Source organism: Humulus lupulus, chromosome 5 (genome assembly GCF_963169125.1).
Source record: "Humulus lupulus chromosome 5, drHumLupu1.1, whole genome shotgun sequence".
NCBI classification, from domain to species: Eukaryota; Viridiplantae; Streptophyta; class Magnoliopsida; order Rosales; family Cannabaceae; genus Humulus; species Humulus lupulus.
In genome coordinates, this window is record NC_084797.1 from 234,085,289 (window position 1) to 234,105,601 (window position 20,313).

Here is a 20,313-nt window from a genome sequence, read left to right on the forward strand (position 1 = left end):
TTTCTACGAGTTTCTAACTAAATCCCGGTTTTGACCAATATCCACGAAAACTAAAATTCTACAGCTACTACTACTACTACTACTGCTGCTGCTACTATCTAGCTAAGTAAAATTCCATGACGCTACAATTCTCCCCTACTTAAAAGAATTTCATCCTCGAAATTTACTTACCAAACATCTCGGGATACCGTTCTCTTATATATCCCTCCAATTCCCATGTGTCCTTCTCTTTCTGTGCTATTGCTCCACAAGATTTTAACCATAAGAACACTTTTGGACCTTAACTCCTTAGTTCCCCATTCTAGAATGTGTACTGGTCATTCTTCATAACTGAAATCTTGTTTTAACTATAGAGCATCGTAATCGAGCACATAGGATGGATCTGATATATATTTTCTCAACATCGATACATGAAAAACGTTATGCGTTTCAGCTGATGATGGCGGTAAAGCCAACCAGTATGCTACATGCCCTACTTTGTCCAATATCTCAAAAGGACCTATAAACCTTAGGCTTAACTTTCCTTTCTTTCTGAAACGTATAATCCCCTTCATATGAGAAAATTTGAGAAAGACTTGATCGCCTACTGAAAACTCAACATTTCATCTCTTAGCGTCAGCATAGCTCTTCTGGCGACTTTGAGCGGCAATCATTCGTTGTCTTATCTGTTCTACTGCCTCAGTTGCTTCTCTTTTAGCCTCGGGTCCTAAATATCATCTTTCATCGACGTCATCCCAATGAAGTGGTGATCAACATTTCTATCCATATTGTATCTCATAAGGTGCCATGCCTATCGTTTCTTGATAACTGTTGCTGTAAGAGAATTCTATCAATGGAAGATACTTGCTCCATGATCCTGAGTAGGGCTGGGCATAAATGAGATTGGGCCGACCAAACCGGCCAACCCAACCTGGAAATGGTCTGACCAGGCCGAATAAGTGTAGGTTGAGCCCATTCGTCCCTTGAAACATGCAGCCCGAATGTGATTGGGCCAGCCACGACCCAATGTTTTTCTAAGCCAATCTACCCAACTCGGACTGACTTCTACCTACCCAGCCCAATAATAAACCCTAAAATTATTACATCACATAATAATATTACACATACATACATATCTGCCTCTGCCTCTGCCTTCTCTTCTTCTCTACGACTGCTCACGGTCTCCTCCACTCCAGACCAAAAAAGAGGTAAAGCTCACACGGTGGCGAAGCTCCAGGTAGGTGGCACCTCGACTGCTCATGGTCCACTCCAGGCCCTGGCAGTGCCATCTCGATTGCTCAGTGCTCACGGCTCACGCTCCACCTAAGGTATTATTTGAATCTCAATGTATATATATAAGTATATATATATATTTGAATCAGAATTTTATTAGTATATATATATTTGAATATGAATATAAGTATATATATAAGTAATAATAATATGTTGCACCGTGCACCTCGACTGCTCACGGTCTCCTCCACTCTAGACCAGACCAAAGGCGAAGTTCACACTGCGGCGAAGCTCCAGGCAGGCAGCACCTCGACTGCTCACAGTCCACTCCAGGCGGCTCCACTACAGGCCCAGGCAGCACCTCCTCGACTGCTCAGTGCTCTCGGCTCATGCTCCAGCTAAGGTATTATTTGAATCTCAATATATATATATTTTTGAATCAAATTTTTTTTAGTATATATAAGTATATATATATTTAAATCTAAATATAAGTATATATATATAACTAATAACAATATGTATATATATATTATATTATCTGTCTGAATATATATATAACGAAATTATATATAGTTATTATCTGAAATGATAAATGAATATATATTATGTATATATATATATATTTATTAGTATATATAGTTAGTAAGTATTATATATATATGTGTGTAATTTAATTATTTTTTTGATTTGGTCAAACTAACTAAAAATGCTTGTTAAATTATGTGTTGTAATTTGTTTATTAAAATTGTTAATTGTATTTTATATTATTGCTAAACTGTGTGTTTTGCTTCAAATGACTATAATTATTTGATTAATAGTGTTTTTACTATGTGTAATGTAGGAGTGATGGACAAGTTTCTTAGCCCAACTTCCACCCAACTAGGTGAAGTGCATGATGCCGTAGACACCACCCCAAACACTACCCCAAAAAGCACTCCAAACACAACTCCAAACACTACTCCTATTGATCTTAAGTCACCCAAAAAAGAAGTCGATGGTGAACCACCCACAACTAGGAAAAAGCCTACTAGGAACTCTAAAGTTTGGGATCACTTTACAAAAGTGAAGGATGGGAATCCAAACAATCCTAGATGCACTTGTAACTATTGTGGGAAAGACTATGCTTGTGATAGTAGGAGAGTTGGAACAAGTAGTTTGTGGGTACATTTGAAGAATCAATGTAAGAAGTATCCTTATATGGTGGCTGATAAAAAACAGAAATTGCTTAGTTTTCAAAGTGGTAATGATGGTGGGGGAAATTTGTTGGCTGTAACCTTTAATAAGGAGAGATGTCGGAAAGCCTTAGCTAAGTTTGTGGTCAAGGATGAGCAAGCCTTTAGTGTTGTAGAGGGTGAAGGCATTAAAGAGTTTGTTCAAGATTTGCAACCAAAACTTGTTATCCCTAGTAGAAGGATTGTGACTAGGGATATATATCAATTATTTTGTGATGAGAGGATTAAATTAAAGGAAGAGTTAACTAGAGCTGGGCAAAGGGTATGCTTAACCACTGATTGTTGGACCTCTTCCACCCAAATAGCTTATATGTGTCTCACTGCATATTATGTTGACAGTGATTGGCATTTGCAAAAAAGAATTATAATTTTTTGTCAAATTTCCAATCACAAAGGAGAGACAATCGGAAAGGTGATTGAGGCTTGTTTGCTGGGATGGGAAATAGAAAAGTTTTTGCTGTGACTATTGATAATGCATCAGCTAATGATGTGGCTGTTGGTTTCATCAAGAGGAGGGTGAATGCATGGAATGGATCTGTTCTTGACGGCGAGTTCATGCATTTAAGGTGTGGTGCACACATAGTCAATCAAATTGTGAATAAGGGGTTGAAAGACATGCATGATTCAATCACTGCCATTCGCAATTGTGTAAGATACATTCGGTCATCTCCTGCAAGGTTGCTGAAATTCAAGGCTTGTGTGGACAGGGAAAGAATTGATTACAAGGGGGGATTTGTTTTAGATGTGCCTACAAGGTGGAACTCCACTTTCAGGATGTTAGATGTGGCTCTTAAATTTGAAAAAGCTTTTGCAAGATATGAGGAGGAAGATGACAAATTTTTGAGTTTCTTCATGGAAAATGAACATGGGAAGAAGAGGGTTGGGCCGCCAACTTCTAGTGATTGAGAGAGTGTTACTATATTTGTCAAATTTCTATCAACTTTTTATGAAGTTACTCTAAAGTTTAGTGGCACATTGCATGTAACATCCAACAATTTCTATCATGAGATTTGTGAGATTCATACACAATTGAGTGACTTGGCTAGTAGTAATGATCCTTTCCTATCCACCATGGCTGCTAGTATGAAAAGGAAATATGATAAATATTGGGGCAGTGTAGAGAACATCAATCCCATGTTGTTTTTAGCTGTTGTGCTTGATCCAAGATACAAGTTGAAGTATTTGAAGTATTGTTTTGAGATTGTTTATGTTGCTGAATCTGTTGCGAAGATTGTTGTCAAGGTGGAACAAATCCTTCAACGGCTGTACAATTCTTATAATGTTGAGGGTGAGAGCGATGGTGACAAGGTTAGTTGCTGGTTTTTTATTTATTATGATCTGTTTATATATGTTATTGTATTCTAACCCTAACTTTGTGTTTCTTTTTGTTTATATGTTTAGGTAAGTAAAAGTGACTCACCACCAAAGGGTGGTGTCAATGAAACTATTAGAAGGAGATTATTGGAAAATTATTTGCAACAACAACAGATGTTTGTGACTGAGAAAATGAATGATATTGATAAGTACTTGGCTGAAGAAACTATCAATCCAATGACTTCCTCATTTGATATCCTACTTTGGTGGAAGGATAATTCTCAAAGGTTTAAGATTCTCTCTATGATTGCTAAAGATGTTCTTGTTATACCTGTGTCTACTGTGGCTTTTGAATCTGTCTTTAGTACTAGTGGACGTATTTTAGACTCATTTAGGAGTTCTTTGAGCCCAAAAATGGTGGAGGCACTAGTTTGCACTCAAAATTGGTTGAGGGGGAGTTATGAAGGGATTTAAACAAAGGAGTATTTGGATGATATACAAGCTTATGAGTTTCTTGAAGAAGGCAAACAAAATGACTTCTTAAATAATAATGTCGTATACTTTATTGTTTTTTTATTTTCAATAAATGTTTAAATTTGGTTTTTGAATTGTAGACAACAAACTTAAGGACAAAGCGACAACAAAAAAGAAGACCAATGCACCCATCGCCATTGTTCATTGATGGATTCAAGCTTTCTTTACTCTATTTAAATTTATATGAACTATCTACTTACTTTTATGGATGATTGTAATGATTTTAAGATGTGTGTTTTGAATTTGGATGACTGTAATATTTGAGTTGTTAAGTACTAACTAGTAGTAGAAACTACTAAGACATTATTTTCTTCATTTTAGATTTTAATTTGATCATCTTTTCTATATTATTTTTTAGATTTTGAATAGATTTTTTTAAATGGGTTATAACCCAACCCAACCCAACCCTTAATGTAATTAGTAAGGTTGGGTTATATATTAAAAATGTTTTAAATGGGTTAGAATTTTCTAGACCGATGTAATTGGGTTGGCTCATTCAAACACCCCCAACCCGACCAACCCAACCCATGCCCAGCCTTAATCGTGAGAAGTCTAAAGCACACACCCTCAGCATATCTTCCAATATTTGTATGGTACGTTCTGACAGACCATCGGTTTGAGGGTGAAATGTCGTACTTAGATTTAACTTAGTGCCCATTGCATGGTGTAGACCTTCCCAGAATTTTGATGTGAAAACTGATCCTCTATCGGAGACTATCGTCTATGGAACTCCATGCAATCTTACCATCTCTGCTACGTAAAGCTTTGCGCAATGCTCAGTGTTATAAACTATTCTCAACAGCAAGAAGTGAGCGTATTTTGTGAGTCTATCTACTATCACCCAAATAGATCCATGCTGCTTGGTGATCCTTGGTAATCCCGTCACAAAGTCCATCGCTATATCTTCCCATTTCCATTCGGGAATCTCCAATGGTTGCAAAGTTCTAGCGGGTCTCTGATGTTCGGCCGTAACTTATTGACACGTAAGGCATTTTGCTACAAATTTTGCTATGTCTTTCTTCATCCCCGCCCACCAGTACATTGTCTTGACATCGTTGTACATCTTGGTCGATCCCGGGTGAAGTGAATATGGAGTAGTGTGCGCTTCCTTCATAATACTTACTCTTAATCCTCCACTTTCTGGCACACATACTCAGTTACTATATCGTAGCATGTCTTCTTTTGTCAAGGAGAAATCAACATTTTCTGAGCTTTGTAGTGCTGCATTCATCTTAAGAAGAAACTCGTCCTCTTGTTGTTTCTCCTTTATTTCCTCTATTAGTGTTGACTTGATTGTGAGGTCAGCTAGTTGTCCAGTTATTAACTCAATTCCGGACCTCTTAATATCATCTTGTAAGTGTTGAGCAATCCCCTTAAGTGTTGATAAGCATTCGTAACTCTGCCTACTAAGTGCGTCTGCCATGACATTAGCCTTTCTCGGATGATACAAGATCTCACAATCATAGTCTTTTACTAACTCCAGCCACCTCCGTTGCCTCATATTGAGCTCCTTCTGCGTAAAGAAGTGCTTTAGACTTTTGTGGTCCGTATAGATTTCACACTTTTTCTCCGTACAGATAGTGTAATGCCCCAAATTTCCTAATAAGGTTTAGGACATTGATTAGGAGTCCAGGAGGGCCATAGTTGATTTATTGTGTTATTAAATGATAATATGCATGTTTAGGAGTATTAAATATGCATGTTTAGGTGTATTAAATATGCATGTGAACTCATTTTTGAGTAATTGGGTGATTTTCATATTTTGGCCATTTCGGGCATATTTGGCATATATGTGATATGTGTGTGGTGCTATATTATTATTTGGTTATGCTAGGGTTACTCAGCACAAGACAATCCTAGGAGGTAAGCTAGTGGGAAAGTCACAACGGGATTTATTCTTGACTCAGAGTGAGTCAAGGGGTATTTAGAGCATTACCGGGTTATTGGGTAATGGAAATTAATATTTGGTTATAAATTGGGAGTTAGTAAGATCAGGGGGAAATTCTGGAGGTTTTGACTATTTTGCCCCGGGAATGTTTTCGGGACCCGAGCATTAGTATTTGTTTGAGGCTACTTAAGCTTGAAGTAACCTTTTAAAAGAATAAAAGAACGTTCTGTACGTTCTCTCTCCTTCTAAGTTTCCTTTTCGTCTCCCGATCGTATTTTCAAAGGTAACTTGAGTTCTAGGACTCAGATTCAAGCGAGGATTGAGGCGTAGCAATCCTAGGAAATATTAGAAGCTTATTAACCGAAGGATTTAGTTGGAAACAACTCTATTGGAGGTAATTCAAGTTTTATTTTTTAAGTTTTTAAGCTTGAATTGGACTTTGTCTTTTGATGAGTTTTTGATTGAATTGAAGCTTGGGTTTTATGAGTTTTGGATCATGGGGATGTGTTGGGAACTTTGATTTTTGAGTTTGGAGATGTTTGTATATGTTTTTGGGAGGTTTTAAAAGGTTAAAATTGGGGTTATGGCTGGTTCTGGGTAGGGGGTCGCGGCCCTGTTCTTGGGCATCGCGACCCTAGTATGAAGAAGCAGGTGAAGGCACTTTGGCCTTGCTAGGCGCCGCGGCCCTCGGTATGGGGCGCCATGGCACTTGCTCTTGATGTGGCTGGGGGCCGCGATTCAAGGTGCTAGGGCAGCGGCTCAGGCAGGGTGTTGAGCCTGTTTGGGTGTTTTGACCTCGGGAACATGGTTTTAGGCCTCAGGATCATTCCTACTACCTGGATTGGTGGGGTTTGATGTCTTGGAGGCTAGGTTTTAGATCCGGGATTGGTTTTAGAACTTGAACTCATTGGATCACCATTTGTGGTTATGAGTAGGTTATCACTAGAGGATTGGAATCGGGATCGTGCTTGTGGCTCGTTTATTGGTAACCTGTGCTTGGACCAAAGGTAAGAAAACTGCACCCTGTGTATATATGACATGCATGGTTATTCTTGATGCATGTTGGATGTTTAAATATGGCATGCATGGTTATTGTTGAGGCATGTCAAATGATTAAATGTGATGCATGTGTTGCATGAGAAACATGTGGTTAGGGCATGTGATTATGCGTGGTCCTAATTATGATAGTAGTTGTTAAGAAGCATGCTGAATGCCCTATATTCGATTATTTGACATATGATATATGTTTGGTAGCATTGCTTGCTTGTGTGTGTGGCACCGACTGTTCAGGATCGGCACTGGTCGCGTATTACTGACCTGAGAGTCAGAAACGACATAAGCATCGAGGACGCAGGGCCGAATGAAGATTAGATCTAATCGATATCAGCATTGAATGACTCATATGGGGTATTAATGCTGGACCGACCTGAAGGTCGATGAAAATTATAAGCGCTTGTCTAGTCTAAGACTAGTTACTTAGAGCCAGGGCCAAAGGCCTAGGTGACGGTTTGTCACATGGCTAGGGTGCAGTACCCCATGGTTATGACCTTGTGGTCATGAGGAAGGTTATGTTAGTGGCTAATCATCATGCACCTATCTTGTTTAAGCTAGTGAAAGGATCACTTATTTATATTGGGAACAGAACCCACCTTAGTGACTTGTACCACTGTCACTCTTTTATTCAGGGCTATCAGCCCTGTATGGTTACCGGTACCACCAGTGATAAACCACTTATCTGATTGTGATTGACTTGCTATTCATCCAATCAGGAGGACATGATTCCTTATCCTAGATACCCATCATTACGTGGATTTGTTTACCTGCTTGATTAGGGCTATATTTGCTAGGCATGTGCCTTATTATTTGATGACATGTTATAACTGTTCATGAGCATATTGAGTTTTCTTGATGGGCTTCGGCTCACGGGTGCTATGTGGTGCAGGTAAAGGAAAAAGAAAGCTGGACCATACTTAAGCTGGAGAGCTTAGGTAACGATGTGTACATATGCAGCTGCTCGACTGCCACGACCGAGGTTTGAAGGAGAAGAGCTAGGGTTTAACCCCGTTTTGCCGCTTAGACTGGCTGTTTGTAAATATTTTCTTGTAATATACCTTTAAATTATAATTTTGGGATCCCAATGTATATAATTTAAAGTTATAGTGAAACATTATATCTTAACCAAAATTGTTAATCCCTAACCGCTAATCATACTTAGTTACACGATTTTGGCCAAATGACTCAATTAGCAAGTTTAGCACTGTTTACAAGGCACACCGTAATGGTCCCTGGAGTTTAGAGCGTTATAGATAGTGCCTCCATATCTTTAGAGCGAAAACCACCGCTGCTAATTCTAAGTCATGGGTAAGGTGCCGCTGCTCGTACTCCTTTAGCTGTCTCGAGGCATATGCGACCACTATTTCGTCTTGCATATAAATGCAGCCAAGTCCCTGCTTCGACATGTCGCAATACACTAAAAACTTTCCTTTATCGTTTGGGACGCATAGAACTGGGGCTGATATGAGCTTGTCCTTTAACGTTTGGAAGCTTTCTTTGCACTTTTCCGTCCATACAATTTTTTGTTGCTTTCGTGTCAAATTTGTTAAGGGTGTAGCTATTTTGAAGAACCCTTCAACAAATCATCTATAGTATCTAGTCAATCTCATAAAACTTCTCACCTCCGTGGCACTCTTGGGTTCGGGCCAGTCCTTCACTGCTACGATCTTGGCTGGATCTACTTCTACACCATTTTTAGACACAATGTGTCCTAGAAAGGCCACCTTCTCTAGCCAAAATTCGCTTTTCTTAAACTTAGCGTATAATTAATGACTTTTGAGGCAACCTAATGTCAGTCGCACGTGCTCTTCATGCTCAACTTTCATCTTTGGGTAAATCAATATGTCATCTATAAACACCACAACGAACTTATCCAGGTAGTCCTTAAATACTCGGTTCATAAGATCCATGAACACTATTGGTGCTTTTGTTAAGCCAAAACACATTACTAGAAATTCATAGTGTCCATATCTAGTTCGAAAACCTGTCTTTGGGTTATCTTCTTCTCGTACTCTTAGCTGATGACACCTCGACCGTAAATCTATCTTCGAAAATATTGTAGATCCTTGTAGTTGATCAAAATGATTGTAGATTCAAGGCAAAGGGTATTTGTTCTTGATCGTCACTTTATTTAGTTCCCGATAGTCGATGCACATCCTCATACTTCTGTTCTTCTTCTTGACAAAAAGCACTGGTGCTCCCCAAGGCGAATAGCTTGGTCAAATGAAACCTTTGTCTAATAGTTCCTGTAGTTGTATTTTTAACTTCTTTAACTCGGTAGGCGCCATTCTATAGGGAGTTTTCGAAATTGGTGCCATCTCAGGTACCAATTCTATTTCAAACTCGATTTCCCTACTCAGAGGTAATTCCGGTAGATCTTCTGGAAACACCTTGGGAGATTCACATACAATAGGTACATCCTTTGGTTTAAGTTGCGTCTCTCATGTTTTGTCCACTACACTAGCTATAAACGCTTGACAACCGCTATTGATTAACCGTTGAGCTTTGAGAGCTGAGACTAATGGTATGCGAGTTCGGGAAATTTCTCCTTTGAAGGTGAACTGCTCTACGCCTTCTGTTTAAAAGTTGACTGCCTTACCCTTACAGTCTATCATTGCCCTCATATTTTTCTAACCATTCCATGCATAAAATTACATCACATCATAATCCTTAAGGTCTAACTCGATCAAATCTACTGGTACTTCTTTTCCTTCGATTCTAACTACAACGCTACGTACTCCTCTGCTAGATAGCATTCTTTTCCCTGAGGGTAACTCCGTGACAAGCTTATCTCTAAAAAGTTTGCATGGTCTATCTAAGCTATCTATCGTATTCATAGAGACAAAGTGTTTACCGAGTTTTTTGGAAACTAGAATTATAAAAGATTAGAGAGCTTAAAAGAAAGAATTTAAGAGAAGTAAACAAGGTTTTTACGTGGTTGGAGCGTTAATGAGCCTTAGTCCACGAGATAGTTGTATTAGAGCTTAGAGAGCTTTTGACAATGGAGTTTTCTGCAAGTTTTAGTAGAGTAACTGCTTACAATCAAAATCTAGGATCCCCTTCTCAGTGCACCACTATTCATATTTATAGGCGCATGAGTGCACTGGGCTTGGGCCAAGCTGGTCTGACCCAATAAGGGTGTAAATACCATTGGCTTATCTGATGGGAGCCCAATACAAAGGATTGAAATATGAAACATACATTAGTCGAAGCCTGTAATGCCCTGGTTACCCCAGAACAGTTACGGTGAACCGGAAATTTGACCCGCTACCCGAGTCCTTTGGTTAAAAACGTGCTCTAAGTGTGATTAACAGGTTAAGGTAGAAAACTAATAAAAAGGAGTGGATATTTTCATTACAAACTGCTCTGCAGAGCTAATCAAAACATTTACAAGTTGTTCTCAGTACAAAACGGTCATTACTGTTTCAAATTTACAATCCCGCCGACCTAAGCGGCAAAAATAGGGTAAACCCCCTAGTTCCTCTAAGAACGCCTTGGCCGTGGTGGTCAAGCGGCCGCATATGTACACATCACCACCTAAGCTCTCCACTCAAGGCTGGGTGAGCTTTTCTTTCCCTTTACCTGCACCACATAGCATCCATGAGCCAAGGCCCAGCAAGAAAACATAATAAAGCATGATATAATATCAACAATGATCGTAATAATCATTCAGGACCATCAGTCCAAACAAATAGGTGACAATCGTAACAATCACAAAAGTGGGTACAACCCCCTCTAGCCATGTGACGTTAGGGTCACTCGGGCTTATCTGATTAGTGAACCTTTCATAAGTTTGAACAGGATAGGTGTATGGTGACTAGTCACCAACATAACCCTCCTCATGACTTCAAGTCATAACCCTAGAACACCGTTCCCTAGCCATGTGACAAACAGTCACCGGGGCCATATGCCCTGGCTCTGAATAGCTAGTCTTAGACTAGACAAGCGCTTATAAGGTGACCATCTTCCTTCTGCAATCAATGGTTGCCCCATACTTTGCCAACCAGTCCATACCCAGTATCATATCAAAGTCAGTCATAACCAACTCTATTAAATCCACTGATAACTCTCTGCCCTCCACTGTCACTGGCAACGATCTGACCCATCTCCTGGATACCACTAACTCTCCAGTGGGTAACAAGGTACCAAACCCCACAGCATAAAAATCACAAGGTCTACATAGTCTATCAATAACACGACTAGCAACAAAAGAATGTGTAGCACCATAATCAATCAACACATTATAAGGGGTTCCAGCACTAAGAAGTTGACCTGTAACAACTGAAGGAGAAGCCTCAGCTTTTGCTTAAGTCAACGCGAACACTCAAGCTGGGGCCGACCTATCCGTTTTTCTGGGTTCTTCTTTTCTTGCCTTAGGGCAATCCTTTTTTAGATGACCCATTGCTCCACATGAGAAGCAGGCATTTTCCCTACATTCCCCCAAGTGATGCCTTTTGCATCTAGGGCACTCTGGATAAGACTTCCAGGCTTCACCACCTCCTGGATGACCCATAGAAATACCACGGGGCCTCCTGTCAGGACCTGGAACTGGGAAGGTGTCAGGAACCTTCCTCTTCTGATCACTGGGGCCAACAACCCTACCTGAACCCACAAATGGAGGACCTGGCCTCCTGCATTCCTTTCTGGCTGCACTGTCACGCCAGATTCTGTTCTCTGCACTCGCAGCTTTGAGTGCCTTCTCAACCACCTGTGCATAAGTAGTAACCCCAGCCACAGTGGTGATACGTACATCACGAGCTAATCTAGGCTGTAGCCCCTGCAAGAATCTCTCTCTCCTGGTCCCATCAGTGGGCACCAACTCCTTGGCAAACTTTGCCAAACGATCGAATTTCAAGGCATACTCAGTAACTGATAAGTTCCCCTTAAGTAGCCTAATGAATTCCTCAGCTTTAGCTGCCCTGATAGCATCATTATAGTATTTCTCATTGAACAGAGTCTGAAACTCTTCCCTACTCAGGGCATTTACATTCTTGGTCTGGGTAATCACTTCCCACCAAATCCGAGCATCCTCCCGAAACATATAAGTGGCACAGGCCACCCTCTCATTACCAGATACCCTCATAAAATCAAGGATAATGGTAATCATACTCATCCATTGTTCAGCCTTGGCAGGATCTGCACTGCCCTCAAATACTAGAGGTTGTTGCTTCCTGAACATTTCATAAAGAGGCTCCCATTTATTTCCAACCTTAGGCAGCTGCCCAGCTGCTGGCACCGACACAGGTGGTGCCTCTGATCCACTGGCCACTGAAGGCCCTTGCTGTTGCTTCAAGAGACGAAGCTTTTCTCCCTGTTTTAATATTGTAGCCTGCAGATCACTGACTATCTGCTGCCAGTTTACAGGAGCTGGCTGTGGAATCTGTGATTGGTCATTTTCCTGACCCTGGCTATTATTATTATTCTGGCCCTGATCAATATGACCAGTAGAAGTGTCTGTCTGCCCTAGATTCATAATTTTATCACTGATACCTTGCTGAAATAATGATCAATACGGCCAGTCAGGTAGTAATAACTAAACCTCTGGCCGCCTTACGGTCCAAGAACAAGCAGACAATTATCACATTACACAGTCATACAGATATTCAAGCAGATACATGTCTATAGCATTTAACACTCAGCATGTATCACATAATGGTTCACAATCAATCATACTTATAAGTATGTTCCAGCAATTCCCAGTACTAATAAGCACACAGTTGTCGAAGATATAATATTTCAGGGCACGGGTTTAACATAGTGCTTCATACATACAGGTAAAGCATATATGCTATATTTAAGCAGTCATACACATAACTACATAAATAGTTACCAAACCATGAGTCGAGCTTGACTTCAGTGATGTATGTACATGCCCAGCCAGTCTACATGAACCCTAACCTTGGCATTGCTCTGATACCAAGTTGCAACACCATGGTTACCCCAGAACAGTTACAGTGAACGGTGAATCGGAAATTTGACCCGCTACCCGAGTCCTTTGGTTAAAAACGTGCTCTAAGTGTGATTAACAGGTTAAGGTAGAAAACTAATAAAAAGGAGTGGATATTTTCATTACAAACTGCTCTGCACAGCTAATCAAAACATTTACAAGTTGTTCTCAGTACAAAATGGTCATTACTGTTTAGAATTTAAAATCTCGCCGACCTAAGCGGCGAAAATAGGGTAAACCCCCTAGTTCCTCTGAGAACGCCTTGGCCGTGGTGGTCAAGCGACCGCATATGTACACATCACCACCTAAGCTCTCCACTCAAGGTTGGGTGAGCTTTTCTTTCCCTTTACCTGCACCACATAGGACCCATGAGCCAAGGCCCAGCAAGAAAACATAATAAAGCATGATATAATATCAACAATGATCGTAATAATCATTCAAGACCATCAGTCCAAACAAATAGGTGACAGTCGCAACAATCACAAAAGTGGGTAAAGCCCCCTCTAGCCATGTGAAGTTAAGGTCACTCGGGCTTATTTGATTAGTGAACCTTTCATAAGTTTGAACAGGATAGGTGTATGGTGACTAGTCACCAACATAACCCTCCTCATGACTTCAAGTCATAACCCTGGAACAACGTTCCCTAGCCATGTGACAAACAGTCACCTGGGCCATATGCCCTGGCTCTGAATAACTAGTCTTAGACTAGACAAGCGCTTAAAAGTTCATCGACCTTAGGGTCGGTCCAGCATTAATGCCTTAGAGCCATTCAACGCTGATATCGATTAGATCTAATCTTCATTTGGCTCGACGTTCATGACGCTATGCCATTTCTGACTCTTTAGGTCAGTGTCCATTCAACATTCGCTAGCATTCAATAGACAATCCATGTCCACATTTATCAATTACAATGCCTCAATAATAACCACGCATGTCACATATACACAGGGTGCAGTTTTCTTACCTCAGATTCGAGCTAGAAAGATTAAAAGAATGACCCGTGAGAACGATCAACCTTTAGTCCTTTAGCGGTCGCCTAATCATAACCAAACATGGAACATCATTAAAAATAATGGTCAACATAGGTTTCCACACCAATACCTGTTAGGAAAAATAATATTGCCTCAATGGAAATGGTAAGATTATGTTACAACTCTATGCAAAATATTACAATGGACAAGATTGATTAAATAAAGTGTTACAACTCTATAACTGAAAATACAAATAAAACAAAGGAAATGAAGAAGATGATGAAGAAGAAGTGAATAGTAAAATACAACTCAAAACAAAAGTTACAAATAAAATAAAGTGTTTGGACCAAATGAAGAGATTACAACTCTTAAACAAAATATACAAGTAAATAAAACAAGAGAATAAGAAGAAGAACAATAGAACAAAAGGAAGAACATAAACCACAAATAAACTCTCACTTACACAACCTAAGTGAAGAGGATTGGGGATCACCAACTTGAACAAGGTTTAAAACCTTTGTCCAAAAGCTTATTTCCCCCTAACTCAAGCACTAAGGGATCTCTCTCAGATTTTGGAAATGCTTTATGGAATTATCAAGCCTCAAGGTGTTTCTAGCCAAGTGCTTTACTTGATAGAAATGGTGTGTCTTACAAGTGAGCATTAGGCTCCTATTTATAGAGTTTAGAGACACCCTTTGAATTTCAAATTCCACCAACCCCCATGGCTGTTACCAATGATTAATTTGGTGTTTTATGGAATTAAAATAGAGATTTGGGAGTTACTTAGCTCTTGGAATCGTTCAAAGTTGGATAAAAAACCGAAATTATAGAAGCTGTCAGCCATTAGCGCCGCGGCGCTAGTTCCAGGCACCGCGGCCCTCAGTCAATTTCAGCAAGACATTTTTTCAGTTTTTTCCAAAACGTTCCAATTTATTCCCACTTGATTTTGTAACTTCCATACACAATATGGGAGTTAAAATCACATCTCTATCAGCCATTTATCAAATGGCTTTAAGAAATTCATCTCAATATTGTGTAACAACAAATCTACACAATAATGGGTGATATTTAGGAGTTACAAATTTGTGATGAATTTGTAACACCAAATATGTTACATGTTTGGATATTTCACATATATCCAAATAATGTAACTCTCTATTATATGTTACAATATGTGACACTCCATGTCACATTTATTTAATCTAAAACATTATATTATAAAATAATATAACTGTTATCCAGATTTCCGGATAGCGTTTAGATGGATATCCTCGGGGAAGCAGAATTATCAATGTCTTTCACGGTAGGTGACCAGAGCTCGCGGATGGACAGAAAGGCTTCGCCTCTCCCGTTTAGTGTCCGGATTACTCTTTCAAGCAAACGCGACACGGAAGCTCATCAACTCTCCCGGACTCCCGAAGGGGTATCCTTCGGGGAAGCTCCTTCCAGGAGAAGCTCTTCATGTGGTCTTTGCGGAAACAGTTCCGTGCCTCGCACGGAACAAGACCAGGCGGTCGAGTCATGGAGGAGGCATAGTTGGAATGATATCCGCCTGACACATAATCCCGCCTGACACGCCCGACAGGTCAAAGCCGCACACATCCCAGCACGCCTAAAAGTACTATTTCGCCTACTGTTCCGCTGACAACTTGGAAAAGACGGCTGCCTTTGTGCATTCCCCATACTTTCACGTAAATATACCCACATAGAGCCTGGTAGCCAGGTGACTACGGTAATTGTATCCCCTATTTATGGCTGGTGTAATTAAGACTCATGTGAGTAGAGAAAAACCCTAATCCAAAACCCTAGCTATAAAGACCCCCTCATTTTACAATAGGGGGGACGGCCAACAAATCACATAGCAAGAACTCCACTAAAATCTCTCTAGCTTCATCTTCTCCAAGAGAACCCGAGAGAAACACTGTGAGGTTGTGAGTTCCTTATACACCAGCTGTTTGACTGTTATTCTCTACAAGTATAATAACATCGACTCGTGGACTAGGGCTCGTTAACGCCTGAACCACGTAAAAACACTGTTTGTTTATTTACATTTCTGCATTTCTATAGCTCTTGTCTTTTTATTATTCCGTTCGTATTCGTTTCCGAAAACCTCGGTAAACATTTTGGTGCTTTCATTGAGAGCTGTAGGAAGTTGTTAGCCAGCTCTTTTTCTGTGTATTGAAAAGATGGTGACTACGAGAAAATCTGCGGTTGACAAAAGTGCTAGGGTCAACCCCGATACTATGATGGAAGATGTGGTACAAAACGAACCCTTGGACCACCACGATGAAGACCCGACATCCCGCCAGGATCGGGTCAGCACTGAAGATACGACATACCTAGAAAGCGAGGAAGAGTATGTCCGAGACGGTTACTACAAAGACGGCTACTACTACGAGAAGGATCCAGAACTGGTCCAAGTAGCCGAAGAACTGGTGGTCACTAAGGCCAAGCTTGCTGAGCAGGAACGCGTCTCCGAAAAAATGCAGCGCATGATGGAGCGACTCCAGAGCAAGTTCGGAGACCTAGGCGACTCGGACGAGGATGCCTTTGTCCCAGGTGGTGCTGATTCCACCATGCCGGATCCAGCCGCCGCTGGACCATCCAAAACCGCCCCTTACAAGGGCAAAGAAAAGGTTGGGGAGCCTGCACGCACTAACGCCCCTGCACCTCCTAAAGGCGTGGATCACCAGGCCGACTGCCCCCCCCGCGCGCAGAAGGTCTCTGGCGCTTCTAAGCCCAGACGTCCTTCAGCCCCAAGGGGGCACTCTGTGCCTAAAGGGCCCGGTGCTAAGGCACCCAGGCCTAGGGGAAGGAACAACCGCCCCAGTGATTCCGTCAACCAGGATGGTCGGGCTGCGGAAACGCACTCCGAAGATAGCTGGTCCACGGTGGATCTAAGAAGAAGGTTGGAGGCCAAGTATGAAAAGGCCAAAGGAGAAAAGGCCTGGCCTCGCGGAGATGACCTGCGAAATCATCTTAATGACGAGGTCCGGGGACGTGACCTCCCGGAGAGTGATACAAAGAGGCTCGAGGAACAGATCGCTGCCTTGACCAAGCTGGTCCGGAAGCAAAGTGGAGCCCTGTCAGACTCCGAGGAGGAGGACCCGGAACCATGTATTCGGAGGATCGCAGAAACGACCCTCCCGGATAACTTCAAAATGCCCCACATAGAATTATATGAGGGGAGGACAGACCCGCGCACCCATCTAGCTAAATATAACAAAATGATGCAAGTGGCGCGCGTCAGTGAAGATGCCAAATGCATGTGCTTCTCACTCACCCTTACCAAGTCCGCGGAGGACTGGTGGAAAAGATTAGCTCCCGGATCCATCCACAGTTGGAAGGAGCTACAGTCCGCGTTCAGAAGGCAGTTCATTGCTGCCCGAGACCATGACATGGAAGTTGGTTCCTTAACCAACATCAAGCAGCTACCCAAGGAGAACCTCAAAGCTTTCATTCAGAGAATGATGGAAGCTGCTGCTAAAACCAAGGTCAGCGACGACATGAAGCTGATCGCCCTTCAATCGGGCCTTACTGTCGGCTCCCTGCTATGGGGGGAAATGCAAAGGAGACGGGCAGAAACGCTGTCCGAATTCATGTCAAGAGCTCAGGGAATAATCAACCTTGAGGATGCCTACCAGCAGGCCTTTAGAGTTCCCCCAGCTCCGACGCCTTCCGTGACTGCGCCGAGCTTTGCTTCGCAAGCTCCCGCGCCAGCCCTCACGCTTCCAGGAGCCCAGTTCGCTCCAAGCGTGTATGGGCCTTCTGCGTCTGCTCCGACGCCGAGTCAAACCCATTTCTCTGAGTACGGAGCTGTACAGACAGGATGTAGTATCGCTCCCGGACCGTCGCAACCGCGAGCAGAAGACCCGGAACGAAATCTGAGCCAATCCCGGAATAAACGAGGCGGAAGAAACCCCAACCAGGGAGACCATTCAAAGAAACCACAGAAGGACTATGAACCCAAGTTCGCAGAGTACACCAGTTTAATAGATTCACGAGAGAATGTCTATCGGGCGACCTGTAATATGGTCAACTACAGGAAGCCCCCGAAAGTGTCTCACGGAGGAAGGCGTCCGCGAGACTCCAATAAGAGGTGTGAGTTCCACGGAGACGTGGGGCACACCACGAATGAGTGCCTTCAGCTGAAGGATGAGATCGAGTCCCTGGAAAGAGCGGGACACCTCAGTCAATGGGTGAGGATACCCATAATCTATCCCGGACAGGGAGTAGTTCACGGAGCTGCATATTCTCCGGGACAGAGGGGGACTGCTAGCGCTCCTGGGGCCGGTCACCCCCAAGCTCCCGGGTCTCAGTTCCCAGCGCTTCCTGCTCCAACCGCTCCGGCACCCATTGCCTTGTTGGCTCCAGGACCTGGCAACCCATATCCACCCGGCCTTGCTCCGCCACCCGTTGACGGACACGTAGCCACCATTTCCGGAGGACCGCACCTTGCCGGAAGCACCCGCAACTCCAAGAAAAGGTACTTGAGGGAGTTAGAACACACCGGGGAGATGTGCGCCTTGGTTCAATCACCTGCTCAACGTCCCCGAATGATGGACCTTCCCATCACCTTCACGGAGGACGACGCCCGACATGTGCACTTCCCCTACAACGATCCCCTCGTGGTGGAAGCCCAGATTGCCAATAAGAAAGTCTCACGGATCTTGGTCGATAACGGAAGCTCCGTAAACATCTCTTCAAAGCGGCCTTCCACGCGATCGGATTAACCGAGACAGACCTGACCCCATGCCCCATCCAGCTTCAAGGGTTCAATGGGGATGCACTCATGCCATTAGGCAAAATTCAACTTCCAGTCACCCTCAGAGGAGAAAGCGACGCTTGTGCCTTCAAGCACAGCACATTCATGGTGGTCGACTGCCCCACGGCGTATAATGCCATCCTAGGCCGACCGGTCCTAATAGATTGTGGGGCCATAACCTCGATACGCCACTTATGCTTGAAGTTTCCATGCGACAATGGGCGTATCGGCACCCTCCGAGGAGACCAACGAAGTGCACGAAGCTGTTATAACGTCTCCGTCCGATCCGTCTACACGGTCCAGGAGACGGTTGCTGCCATTCCTTTGGCGGAAGAATTACCAGAAACTGGGGATGCTCAAGGGGCATACTTTGACGAACTCGACCCAAGAGTGGGGATCGAGAAAGCGATAGAACCGATGGAGGAAGTCGAAGAAGTGATCCTCAACCCGGGAGATCCCACCAAAGTCATTTAGGTGGGGAAAAACCTGCCGTCGGCCATTCGAGATAAGATCGTGGCCACTGTGAAGAATAATCAGGATATCCTGGCATGGTGCCACGCTGATATGATGGGGATTAATCCTAATGTTGCGTGCCACACACTCAACATAGACCCATCTGCAACTCCAGTTCGCCAAAAGAGGAGGCCGTTAGACCCAGTGAGGGCCGAAGCCGTCAAAGCTGAAGTGGACAAGCTGATGTCCATAGGTTTTCTCCAGGAGTCACACTATCCCGTGTGGTTGGCCAACCCAGTTCTGGTCCCGAAACCCGATGGGTCCTGGAGAATGTGCATTGACTTCACGGACCTAAACAAAGCCTGCCCGAAAGATTGTTTCCCTCTTCCGCGAATCGATCAGATGGTAGACGCTACTTCCGGGTATGAACTCTTATCCTTCATGGATGCGTACTCCGGATACAACCAGATCAAGATGCATGTCGCAGACCAGGAACACACCAGCTTCCTCACGGACAAGGGTGTCTACTGTTACGTGGTCATGCCTTTCGGTTTGAAGAATGCTGGGGCGACGTACCAGCGTCTAGTAAACAGGATGTTAAGGACCAACTGGGGAGGAACATGGAGGTGTATGTGGACGACATGTTGGTAAAATCCAAGACCTCCGGGGGCCAGAGTGACGACCTTGAGGAAGCTTTCGCCGTGATCCGAAAGTACGGAATGAAACTGAATCCGAAGAAATGTACTTTCGGGGTCTCGTCTGAGAAGTTCCTCGGTTTCATTGTCAGCTCCCGTGGAGTGGAGGCCAACCCTGAGAAAATTAAAGCATTCATAGATATGCCTTCTCCCCGAAAGCATAAGGACGTCCAAAGCGTTACCGGAAGGGTAGTTGCTCTCAGCCGCTTCGTATCCAAGGCCACTGACAAGTGTATCCCCTTCTTCAAT